The sequence below is a fragment of the Cervus elaphus genome, chromosome 29 (assembly GCF_910594005.1).
Source record: "Cervus elaphus chromosome 29, mCerEla1.1, whole genome shotgun sequence".
NCBI classification, from domain to species: Eukaryota; Metazoa; Chordata; class Mammalia; order Artiodactyla; family Cervidae; genus Cervus; species Cervus elaphus.
The window spans coordinates 32401217-32413906 of record NC_057843.1 but is presented as its reverse complement, the minus strand read 5'-3'; positions in this window follow the sequence as shown (position 1 = coordinate 32413906).

Below are 12690 nucleotides of genomic sequence, written 5' to 3'. Positions count from 1 at the left end.
ACTTGCTCCTTGGGAGAAAAGCTATGACCAACCTAGACAGCATATTAAAATGCAGAGACATTATTTTGCCAACAAAGGTCCGTCTAGTCAAGGCTATGGTTTTTCCAGTAGTTATGTATGGATGTGAGAGTTTGACTAGAAAAGAAGCTGAGTGCCAAAGAACTGATGCTTTTGAACTGTGGTGTTGAGAGAAGACTCTTGAGAGCTCCTTGAACTGCAAGGAGATCCAACCAGTCCATCCTAAAGGAAATTAAGTTCTGAATGTTCATTGAAAGCACTGATGCTGAAGCTGAAACTCCAATACTTTGGCCACATAACGTGAAGAACTGACTCATTGGAAAATGCCCTGTTGCTGGGAAAGATTGAACGTAGTAGGAGTAGCGGATGACAGAGGATGAGATTGTTGGATGTCATCACCGACTCGATGGACATGAGTTTGAGTAAGCTCTGGGAGTTGGTGATGGACTGGGAAGCCTGGCGTACTGCAGTCTGTGGAGTCACAAAGAGTTGGACAGGACTGAGCGACTGAACTGTACTGAACTGTTAATTACCAACACTAATAGGTGATATTCACATGCAGGCTAAAACTCCTGTACCACCAACTAACACTAATAAAGCATAACCAGATGTGTCACTGATTATGATGTTTGCATCACCTTTTTGGAATGTCTAAAGATTGTTAAATAGTTAAAATCACCTAAAACCCTCCATTTTCTTTTTAACTTATATAAATTACAAAAAAAAAAAAAGCTCTTCTGCTTATTCCTTCAAGAATGCATCCCAGAGGCACCCACAGTTAGTAGTTTGGTGACTTCTCTCACCCAGGTGATACAAATACCTCTCCATATAAAAACATATATACCAATACATAATGCATTTATAAAATAGAATATTATGACACATACCATTTAACAACTTAATTTTTTATTTCCCAAAATATCATGAATAGATTCCTAATCCAGTAATTATAGACATAAATTATCGTATTTTGGAATGCTCCTTCATTTTCTATTTTTCTAATATATTTAGAGTCATTTGCCACAGTCATTTAAACTGTTGCCAATATTTTGCTATCATTACATTTATTATGTAATAAATGATACCTAGGCAGACACATAGATAAATATGTCTTTATGTATTAATGCTAGAATCCTATAAGTATTATTATCTTCTCATGAACAAGCATAGTTCATACTAAAATTTTCCTTCTAAGACTGTAGATCCAAGTTATAGCCATATAATTAATATATATGAATGTCTATCCTTCATTGTTCTACCACCAAATCTTTGGTCTTCACTTTCAGAATGTAATTAATTAAGTAAATAGTAAATAGTAACAGTAAATAACTCGGCTTGATCAGATACATATACACAGGGTGCACATAAAATAAAAAAAAGTATAAGAAAAATAATTTAAATACAGAGTTCAATGAGTAAAGTTGCTAACAGGTGGGATATGCTGTTATCTACCTCTCAATGTGTGTTTGACATATACATAACTTCTTATCAAAAAGCAAACAATAATTGTTTTTCCTTTTTAATTTTTAAAAAGACATTTGGTATAAATATTCTTCTTTTGTTCATACTGATGCTCTAGAAGCATCATATGGTATAATTTATAGGTACACTATCACAATAATGGAAATATGATTATATCCAAATTGCTTTCACAATTACTAAGGCTTGAATTCATTTATTTTGGTTAACATGAGTAGGGGGGACACAACCACAAATATAAATAATGTATCCCCTGCTGTTCATGGTAACAAACCAAGTAACACATCAATATGAAACTAATATAAAGGACATTAACTCTCAAAGGTTCCCATTTGGAATTCTGTTAAAAAAATTAACATGAATGAAGAAGCTGATCTTGATTGAAAATAACTTTATATTTCTTTGATATATTTCGATTTTCCTCTTGTACTTTTTGTCTCTCTATTTGTGGGGTTGGGGAACTAAGCGGTTCTTTTCAGAAACAGTAAAAGAGAAATGGCTAGAAAACACAACCTAGTAAAATAATTGAGAAATCTGAAGTGATGTTAAATGAATGGGGCTTTAAAAGAGGACACTTAATGGACCTGATTTTCCCTGGATCTGGGAAAATCTATATGGGGTTTTTAGAAAAGTGACTATATAGAAGTCATTAGTGAAGATGTCTGCAAAAAAAATGAAATGCACAATGTGTATTGCTGGAAAAATCAGAAAAATAGTAAATAAATATCCCGTGAAACATAGGCTTTGTCATTCAGACATCAGAAGCTTTCATACCAAGTAGCAAACTCTTTAAAAGAAATGGAAGCAAATCACAAATAGATGGTACTGTTCAATTTAAAAATTTATAAGATTCTTGCTTCCACACAAAAAAGCAATACAGTGCAGAACAACCCTAAATTACCATTCTGCCCTCATGCTATGCCTGAGGAGTATTACTAGTAGGAAGACAGGTTTCAGATGATATCAGAGAAATGTAGAGAGCAAATGTGCATATACAATTTACAGTTGTGCTTGTTTAATTAGATGACAGTAACAGCAGCAAACAATAGTAAAGCATGGAAAAGGTGTTAATGAGATTCAAATAAATCAGATATCACTGTTGGGCTGCAGATAAGAGATAAGCCCCAATGTATCTGCATTTTAATCAGCCTGATCACAGTTTTGATGAATGTGCCAAAGAACTGTTCTTTGCCCTGTTTTCACACTGAGTGAAAGGCAACAAAAGGAACAGTTTTGATTCTCACACTTCCTGACAGATGAGTCACATGGGATTAATGCTGGAATTCATTAAAGCTAGAATTAGATTAATAAATTCTAGAATTCCTTAGAATCCAAATAGCTAAGGATCATATTTCACTTGATGTATGCATTGCCATGTTAAAAATGTGATACGTAGAAGTCTGGTTAGCTACTTAACTGATTTTTGACAACTGGGCAGAACTTGAGTATGTGACTCTGGGGTGTGTGTGTGTGTGTGTATGTGTGTGATTTGCAAAAATATATACCTAACACATACATAAACACACAGATAACACAATGCATGCCACTTTTCCAAGGAAAATATTCTGAACCATATACATCAATTTTATTGTCACTGAATAAAAACTAGAGCTTCCAAATAAAGACTTGTTCTCATTAGCTAACCATGCAGTAGCCAAGTCTCTAGAATCATAAGGTTCATTAAGAAGATAAACTGCCTCATTAGGCAAATATTTACCAATGAATTGACTACTTAAAAATGTCTCCAAGTAAATACTTAGCCCTTAACATTAAAATTTATTCCAGATGGATGTTGCCTATCAATTTTTACTGAATCTCAGATGCACAGACATCTGAAAGTATAGTACAAATATAGAAGGAAATGAAACCAACTTTACATTGTAGACCTTTTTTTTTTTTTTTTTTACATTGTAGATCTTAAGAAAGATGCAAGATTCCTTGAGGTTGATGAAATTGTTGCTGAATCGCCCAAATCACCTAGAAGACATTGACAAAGGAGTCTTTTTAAGGATAAAAATGGGTAAACAGTTGAATTTAGTTTGACAACAATGATGACACTTCAAAAGAAAACAGTTTGAGAATCAAAAGATCCAAGACCTTAGAAAAGGTGTTAAAGATCCTGAAATATTTTTCTAAATAACAATTTCCTGAACTTGCTTCAGAACTGAAGATGAAGCAAGAGACGCTTTATCACAGCATTATACAATACTTTCAGAAACTAAATTTAATCACTAACTTTATTCTTTATTATTCACGAATGAAAAATCATTATTGTCCTAATCATTAGGTCATATACATAGTTAGAAATCAAAACTTTTGCTCAACACATGCAAAAATTTTTTTATAAATTAAGCTATATTTTAAAGATAATATCCCAAGCAAACTCTTTTTCATAATTTACTATGAATTTACTAATCTTTAGGTGGAACTTCTTTCAGTTACTTTTTAAACATTTGTCATTAGATAATAAATTCTATCTGTGCATATGATGTTAAGTTTAAACCAATCTGAATTTATCTGACTGACTTCTTTAGGTTAAGATGTCAACTATCAATATTTCGTTAGCTTGGGCATGAAAAAGACACAGCTGCCCTACAGAAGTTCACAGTTTAATCAGCGACTTATTCTCAGCTCCTAGAAAATGTCCATCATCCCCTGCCTCAAAGCCCTCTCCACAGAAATGTAGTTTATTCCTTCAAAGCCAGAAAAAGAATATCTCTGCAACTCTGAATCTCTGACTATGTTTGTTTTGTAACTTCTGGAACAGATTTAAAGGGTTCGTAAGATTGGGTCAGACCCATCCATACAATCTCTTTCTTGGTATATCAAAGAGTGATTGAACCTATCTCACATGGGTAAATTTCCTTTTTTCATGTCATAGGACATAATCACTAGAAGATATCACTTACAGTCACAAGTTCTACCCACACTCAAGGGGAGACATGTATGTATTGTGTGTACTCCAGGTGGTGGGAATAAAAAAGTCACATTTGTTAGCATCTCCACTGCTCCCATCATAGACTTTTCGTACTGGGAAGCTACCAAGTTTAGATGGTAGGAAAAAAGTTTTCCAAAATTCTATTTCATTTTGACAACTCAAAATTTCTCTCTAAGTAATATTACCAGTTTATCTGAAGTGGTAGACCCAATTTGTTCTTTTGCCAGAAAATATCTGCCAAATACCAAAGTCACGTAGTTTATTTCAAGTAAAATGGTGTTATAAAAAATAGAGGCTATTTTGGCTTATGAACTCAATAAGCTGATACTTTTTTCCTCTGAGAACCATCATATTTCATCATATTCATCAAGGGCCCTTTAGTTGAATTTTTTTTTTTTTATTTGTAGTTCATGACAATATAGAGTATGATAACTACTAATAAAGTTTAGTGCTTTACTTAATTTATGGTAAGGTGGTGGGAATTATTTTTTCTTCCATTGCTTTTGCACCATAAGTGCAAATTTCAATATACTTAAAATGCAAATAATAACAATATTCAGTATATCACTTCTTGTTAATTTATCTATTAAACAATCATAATGCTTGTAAGGTGATTTCTACTCTTAAAAATGCCTCAATACAGAAAATAAATTATATGTTCATCTCATGATATATAGCATACGTCATTTATGTGGATATAAACATGGTATAAAATACATATTGTATAACAGAAATGCAAGAGAGTGTCCTCCAAGTCACTTCCCCTTACAGAGAAAAATGCATTTATGTGTTCCTGAGTAAAAGTTTGTCTTTGATTACCCCAGATTATGAATGTGTCCTACAAACCTGTAGGTCAAGTATGTAGATCTGAGATTACTGGATGGCCACTGCATCATTTGCAGGGTCTTAAAATATCTGTGTCTGACATATATTCTTTGGAAATTGGCTAAATTTTATAATTTATAATAGTTTAGCCATTAATAATGGTAAAAAATGCCATTATTTTTAAAATACCATAATTTATCCTTTTTAAGGTATTATATTTCTTAGTTAAGGAAAATTACTGCCAACTAAGCTATGAGCTGCTACTGATTGTAAGACAAAATCCATTTTCATTCAGAGACATTAATAAGTGGGAAAATGTTTGTGTTAAAAGTGATAAAATGCCATATATCTGCATATGGCAAAAAATGAGTAAAATGACATTACTGAATCTCAAGATTACACTTTAAAAATACCCTTATATTCATACTAAATATGTATTAGTATATCAATTGTCCTACCATGTGAGATGAGTGCAATTGTGCGGTAGTTTGAGCATTCTTTAGCATTGCCTTTCTTTGGGATTGGAATGAAAACTGACCTTTTCCAGGCCTGTGCCCCCTGTTGAGTTTTCCACATTTGCTTGCATATTGAATGCAACACTTTCACAGCATTATCTTTTAAGATTTGAAATAGCTCAACTGGGAGTCCATCACCTCCACTAGCTTTGTTCGTAGTGATGCTTCCTAAGGCCGACTTGACTTCACATTCCAGGATGTCTGGCTCAAGGTGAGTGATGACACCATCGTGATTATCTGGGTGGTGAAGATCATTTTTTGTATAGTTCTTCTGTGTACTCTTGCCACCTCTTCTTAATATCTTCTGCTTCTGCTAGGTCCATACCATTTCTGTCCTTTATTGTGCCCATCTTTGCATGAAATGTTCCCTTGGTATCTCTAATTTTCTTGAAGAGATCTCTAGCCCTTTTCATTCTATTTTTTTCCTCTGTTTCTTTGCACTGATCACTGAGGAAGACTCTCCTATGTCTCCTTGCTATTCTTTGGAACTCTGCATTCAAATGGGCATATCTTTCCTTTCTCTCCGCTGGAGTGGCGGCTGCACGGTGCTGGAGCAACTTTGAGGAGATACACCCCCCAAGATACACCCTGTCCAAGGGCAAAGGACAAGTCCCAGCAAGATGGGAGGAGGGGCACATTCACATTTAGAATCAAACCCCATTCCCTCTAGACACACTCAGAGGACTCAAACAAATCTTGCACCAGGACCCAGAGACCACACAGAGACTGAGACAAAACTGTGTTTCAGCATCTCCTGTGGAGATACGGTCAGCAGTGGACTGCCGCAGGGGCAGGGGCTCTGGGTGCAGCAGACTTGGGTATGGCATAAGCCCTCTTCGAGGAGATTGCCATTAACCCTATGACAGAGCTGCCAGAACTGGTAAACAGACTCCTGGAGGTCACAAACAGAACCTCTGTGTGCACCAGGACCCAGGAGAAAGGAGCAGTGATCCCAGAACATACTGAGCCAGACTTGCCCGGGAGTGTCCTGGAGTCTCTAGCAGAGGCATGGGTTGGCGGTGGCCTTGCTGCAGGGTTGGGGGCACTGAGTGTGGCAGGACATGCATGGGACCTTTTGAAGGAGGTCACCATTATCTTCATTACCTCCACCATAGTTTGGTCCCAGGTAAATAACAAGGAAGGAACAAAGCTTCACCCTTCATCAGAAAATTGGATTAAAGATTTACTAAGCATGGCCCCGCCCATCAGAACAAGACCCAGTTTCCCCCTCAGTCAGTCTCTCCCATCAGGACACTTCCATAAGCCTCTTATCCTTCTCCATCAGAGGGCAGACAGAATGAAAATCACAATCACAGAAAACTAACCAATCTGATCACATGTACCACAGCTTTGTCTAACTCAAAGAAACTATCAGCCATGAAACTGTAGGGCCAAATGATAGATGGGTCATGGTGGAGAGTTCTAACTTAAAATGTGGTCTACTGGAGAAAGGAATGGCAAACCACTTCAGTATTCTTGCCTTGAGAACCCCATGAACAGTATGAAAAGGCAAAAAGAACACTGAAAGGTGAAGTCCCCAGGTTGGTAGGTGTCCAACATGCTACTGAAGATCAGTGGAGAAATAACTCCAGAAAGAATGAAGAGATGGAGCCAAAGCAAAAACAACACTCAGTTGTGGATGTGACTGGTGATAGAAGCAAAGTCTGATGCTGTAAAGAGCAACATTGCATAGGATCCTGGAATGTCAGGTCCACGAATCAAGGCAAATTGGAAGTGGCCAAACAGGAGATGGCAAGAGTGAAGATAGATATTTTAGGAATGTCCTGGAATGTCCAGGCCTGGAATGACCTGGAATGGGTGAATTTAACTCAGATGACCATTATATCTACTACTGTGGGCAAGAATCCTTTAGAACAAATGGAGTAGTCATCACAGTCAACAAGAGTCTAAAATGCAGTATTTGGATGCAATCTCAAAAATGACAGAATGATCTCTGTTCATTTCCAAGGCAAACCATTCAATATTATGGTAATCCAAGTCTATGCCCCGAACAGTAATGCTGAAGAAGCTGAAGTTCAATGGTTCTGTGAAGACCTACAAGACCTTCTAGAACTAACATCCAAAAAAGATGTCCTTTTCATTATAGGGAACTGGAATGCAAAAGTAGAAAGTCAAGAAACACTTGCAGTAACAGGCAATTTTGGCCTTGGAGTACAGAATGAAGCATGGCAAAGGCTAATAGAGTTTTGCCAATAGAATGCACTGGTCATACAAAGCACCCTCTTCCAACAACACAATGGAAGACTCTACACTTGGGCATAACTACATGGTCAATACCAAAATCAGATTAATTATATTCTTTGCAGCTGAAGATGGAGAAGCTCTATACAGTCAGCATAAACAAGACAAGGAGCTGACTGTGGCTCAGATCATGAACTCTTTATTGCCAAATTCAGACTTAAAGAAAGTAGGGACAACCACTAGACCATTCAGGTATGACCTAAATCAAATCCCTTATGATTATACAGTGGAAGTGAGAAATAGATTCAAGGGATTAAATCTGATAGAGTGCCTGAAGAACTATGACAGAGGTTCATGACATTGTACAGGAGACAGGGGTCAAAACCATCCCCAAGAAAAAGAAATGCAAAAAAGCAAAATGGCTGTCTGAGAAGGCCTTACAAATAGCTGAAAAAAGAAGAGAAGTGAAAAGCAAAGGAGAAAAGTAAAGATACATTTGAAAGCAGATTTCCAAAGAATAGCAAGAAGAGATAAGAAAGCCTTCCTCAGTGATCGGCAAGCATCATAATCTTCCACAATTTAGAGTTCTTAATGTCAGTACAAGGATGAACACTGGTGAATATACCAGAGCTATAACACAAGAAAACTAATCAGAGTTATCAGGAATGTTGTCTAAGTATCCTAAGCAAGAGGGAAAAAAAATGTGGCATGAATTCAGAGCCACTTAATTAAGGAAAAGCAATGTGTGTTTATAAAGGGACATTTATGCCTACAGACTTCCTGTGAGTACACAGTGAAAGTATAGTTAAAAGAAATTTCCTTTTAATATCTTCTTCCATGGCAGAGAAGAATTTATTAACTTATTGTAAGTAACATTTATTGAACACACACCATATTCCAGGTGCTGTCCTAGGCAGAGGAATTTAAAAATATATGTGATATCCTATTGCTATGATAGAATAAAAGGATGCCTTGACTGAATTATTTTAATTTCCCCATTACTACAAAATTCACATTGATTTGACTGCCTAAAAGTTATTGCCCTACATATACTTTCAAGATTGCTTAACTGATATTAAACTAAACTTTAAAAAGAAAAAAAAAAAACAGGATTGCTATCAGATACATGTCTAGACTTTTGTGTTTAATATTTACTTAATACAATATTTTCCAACTAAATCATGAAGCACAGATATACTGTTTCATTCCTAACATTCTCACTCAAACAGACAATGGTATAGAGCTATTCAAGAACTCTAACAGGATTGAGGCAAAGTTTCTAAGCAAAATTATTTTAGCCTCTATGCTTAGGGTTCATGTCTTTAATACTCTACTTGATTTAACATACAATATCAAAGAGAAAATCAGTGGAGCTCACTTAAATATCAGAATTGGTTGTACATACAGCTAACACACAAAAACATCTTGAAAGATATTATTACCAGGATACTAATTTAAATAAATGCTGCTTATGACTGAATGCATAATCAAATGAAAATGAATGATATTAACATATTTAATATGAAAGACTTTAATACTTGTAAGCACACACATAAAGAGGTGACATCTTTACAGTTATTCAGAAATGTCAATAATTTTGTGCATATTTATGTTAACTGTACAATTACAGCATATGAACTAGATACTCACTGATATCTTACTCAAGTTGAAATTAAACCCATGTTAAATTTGAACATATCCTCCTACAGGGCTACAGTCCATGGGGTCACAAAGAGTTGGACATAACTGAGTGACTTAACATTCTCACTTTCCTACAGGGCTAAAGTATATAATTAATTAAATTTTGCATGTAAAGTAAATTATATAATCTATTTTAAGGGGAATAAACTGTAGAGAAAATGCTATTTTGATTGTTCAATGAAACTAAAGAAGATGATTCTTCCCCAAAACAAAACGGTTAAAGATTTATTTTGGATAGAAAAGGTGCTCTCAATTTTAGTTTGTTTTTCTTTAAATCATTTTTCATAATTCCAAATTGGAGTGGGATTTGAAGAATGTTACAATTAAGAAGACAAATGAAAGTAAGGCATCTAAATCAAAATGGAAGAAGTAAAAATGTCTCTTTTTGCAGGTGACACGATAGTCTCATAGAAAGCCCTAAAAACTCCACCATAAAACTGTCAAAACAAATAGACAAATTCAGCAAAGTTTCAGGATACAAATGATATTAAAAAAATAACTGTGTTTCCCATACACTAACCATGAACTTTGAGAAAGAGAAATTAAGAAAATTTACAACTGCATACAAAAGAAAAAAAAAAATATAGGAATAAATTTAAGCAAGAAAGTGAAATATCTGTACATTGAAAAATATAAGACACTGATGAGATATATTAAAGAAAACACAAGTAAATTGAAAGATATTTCAGGCTCATGAGCTGGAAGAATAAAAACTGTTAAAACAGCCATACTACTATGTACTACAGATATGATGCAATTCCTATCAAAATTACAATGGCGGTTTTCAGAGAAATAGAAAAAACAATCCTAAAATTCGTATAGAACCACAAAGATCCCAAATAGTCAAAGTGATCTTGAGAAGGAAAATCAGAACCAGAAGCATCCTGTTTCCTATCTTCAAACTACATTATGAAACTAAAGCAATCAAAACCTTATGAGACTGGCATAAAAACAGACACATAGATCCATGGAATAGAAGAGAGTCCAGAAATAGAACTTCCCATTTCAATGCTCAATCTATTTATAACCTAGATGCCAAGGGACTTCCCTGGTGGTCCAGTGGCTAAGTTTCTGTGCTCACAATGCAGGGGCCTGGGTTTGATTCCTGGTCAGGGAATTAAATCCCACATGCCACAACTGAGAGTCTGCATGCCTCAGTTAAAGATTCTATGTGCTACAGAAAAGATCTGGCACAAATAAATAATTATAATAAAGAAGCCAATAATATACATGGGAAAGAGGCTCTATCTTCAATAAACTGGTAATAAATTGGACAAACAAATACAAAATAAATTGGACAAATACAAAAGTATGACACTAGACCCCTATTTACACTGCATACAAAAAATAACTCAAAATGAATTAAAGACCTGAATGTAAGACTGCAAAATATAAAATTCCTAGGAGAAAATACAGGGGCTTATCTCATTGATACCGGTCTTGGCAACAATTTTTAAGTTTTGACACCAAAACAACAACAACAACAACAACAACAGGCAATAAAACAAAAGGAAAGAAGTGGGACTACACCAAACTAAAAAGCTTCAAAGAAACCATCAAAAAAATGAAAAGACAACCTACAGAATGATAGAAGATATTTGTAAACCATATATCTGATGAGAGGTTTGCATCTAAAACATATAAAGAATTCATACAACTCAATGGAAAAAAACAACCTTATTAAAAAATGGTCAGAGGAACTAAATAGATGTTTTACAGAAGAAGACACACAAATGACCTACACACACATGAAAAAGGTGATCAATAGCACTAATCTTTGGGAACTTAGAATCAAAACCACAAAAGTATATATTGTCTGACACATGTCAGAATAACTATTATCAAAATTACAATAAATGACAAGTGTCAACAAGGAAGTAGAAAAAAGGGAACTCTTGTAGATTGTTGAAATATCAATTCGTACAGTTGCAATGAAAAACAATATGGAGGATCCTCAAAAAATTAAAAATAAAACTATCAACCACTAATCCCATTTCTGGGGATATATCCATAAGGAAATGAAATTACTCTCTTGAAGAGATACCTGAACTTCTATGTTTACTTAAACATAATAGCCAAGACATGGAATCAGCTGAAATTCCATCAGTGGATGAATGAATAAAGAAAATATATCATACACACACATGTACACACAATGATATATTGTTCACCCAGAAAAAGAAGGAAATTCTGCCATTTGTAGTAACACTGGATGGTCCTTGAGGACAGTATGCCAAATGAAATGTCACACTTACTGTGAAAGACAAATACTATGTGGCCTCCTAAATTTAGAATTGAAAATAACCAAAGTAACAGAAACCAAACAGCTTAGTGATTGTCAAAGTTTGGGTTGGGTGGTTGATATGGAGGAGCAAGTCAAATGATATAAACTTCCAGTTATAAAACAGATAAGTTCTGAATACGTAATATTTAGGGCTTCTCAGGTGGTGTCAGTGGTAAGGATCTGACTGCCAATGCAGGAAACATAAGAGAAATAGGTTACATCCCTGCATTGGAAAGATCCCCCAGAGGAGGGTATGGCAACCCACTCCAGTGTTCTTGCCTGGAGAATTCAACAGACAGAGGAGCCTGACAAGCTACAGACTATGGGATCGCAAGAGTTGGACACAACTGAATGACTGACAATGCATATAATATGCAGCATGTTGATTATAGTTAATACTATAATGCATAATTGAAAGATGTTAAGAAATTAGATCTTAAATGTCATCACAGGAACAAATTATGTAATTATGTGAGGTGATGAATACTAACTGCAATTATTGGGGTAATCACTTCACAATACATACACACTCAAAAATTGTACACTTTTGTTGGTGTTCAGTTGCTTGGTCCTGTCTCTTTGTGACCCCATGGACTGCAGCATGCCAGGCTTCGCTGTCCTTCACCATCTCTCGGAGCTTGCTCAAACTCATGTCCATTGAGTTGGTGATGCCATCCAATCATCTCAATCTCTGTCTTCCCCTTCCCCTCCTGCCTTCTATGTTTCCC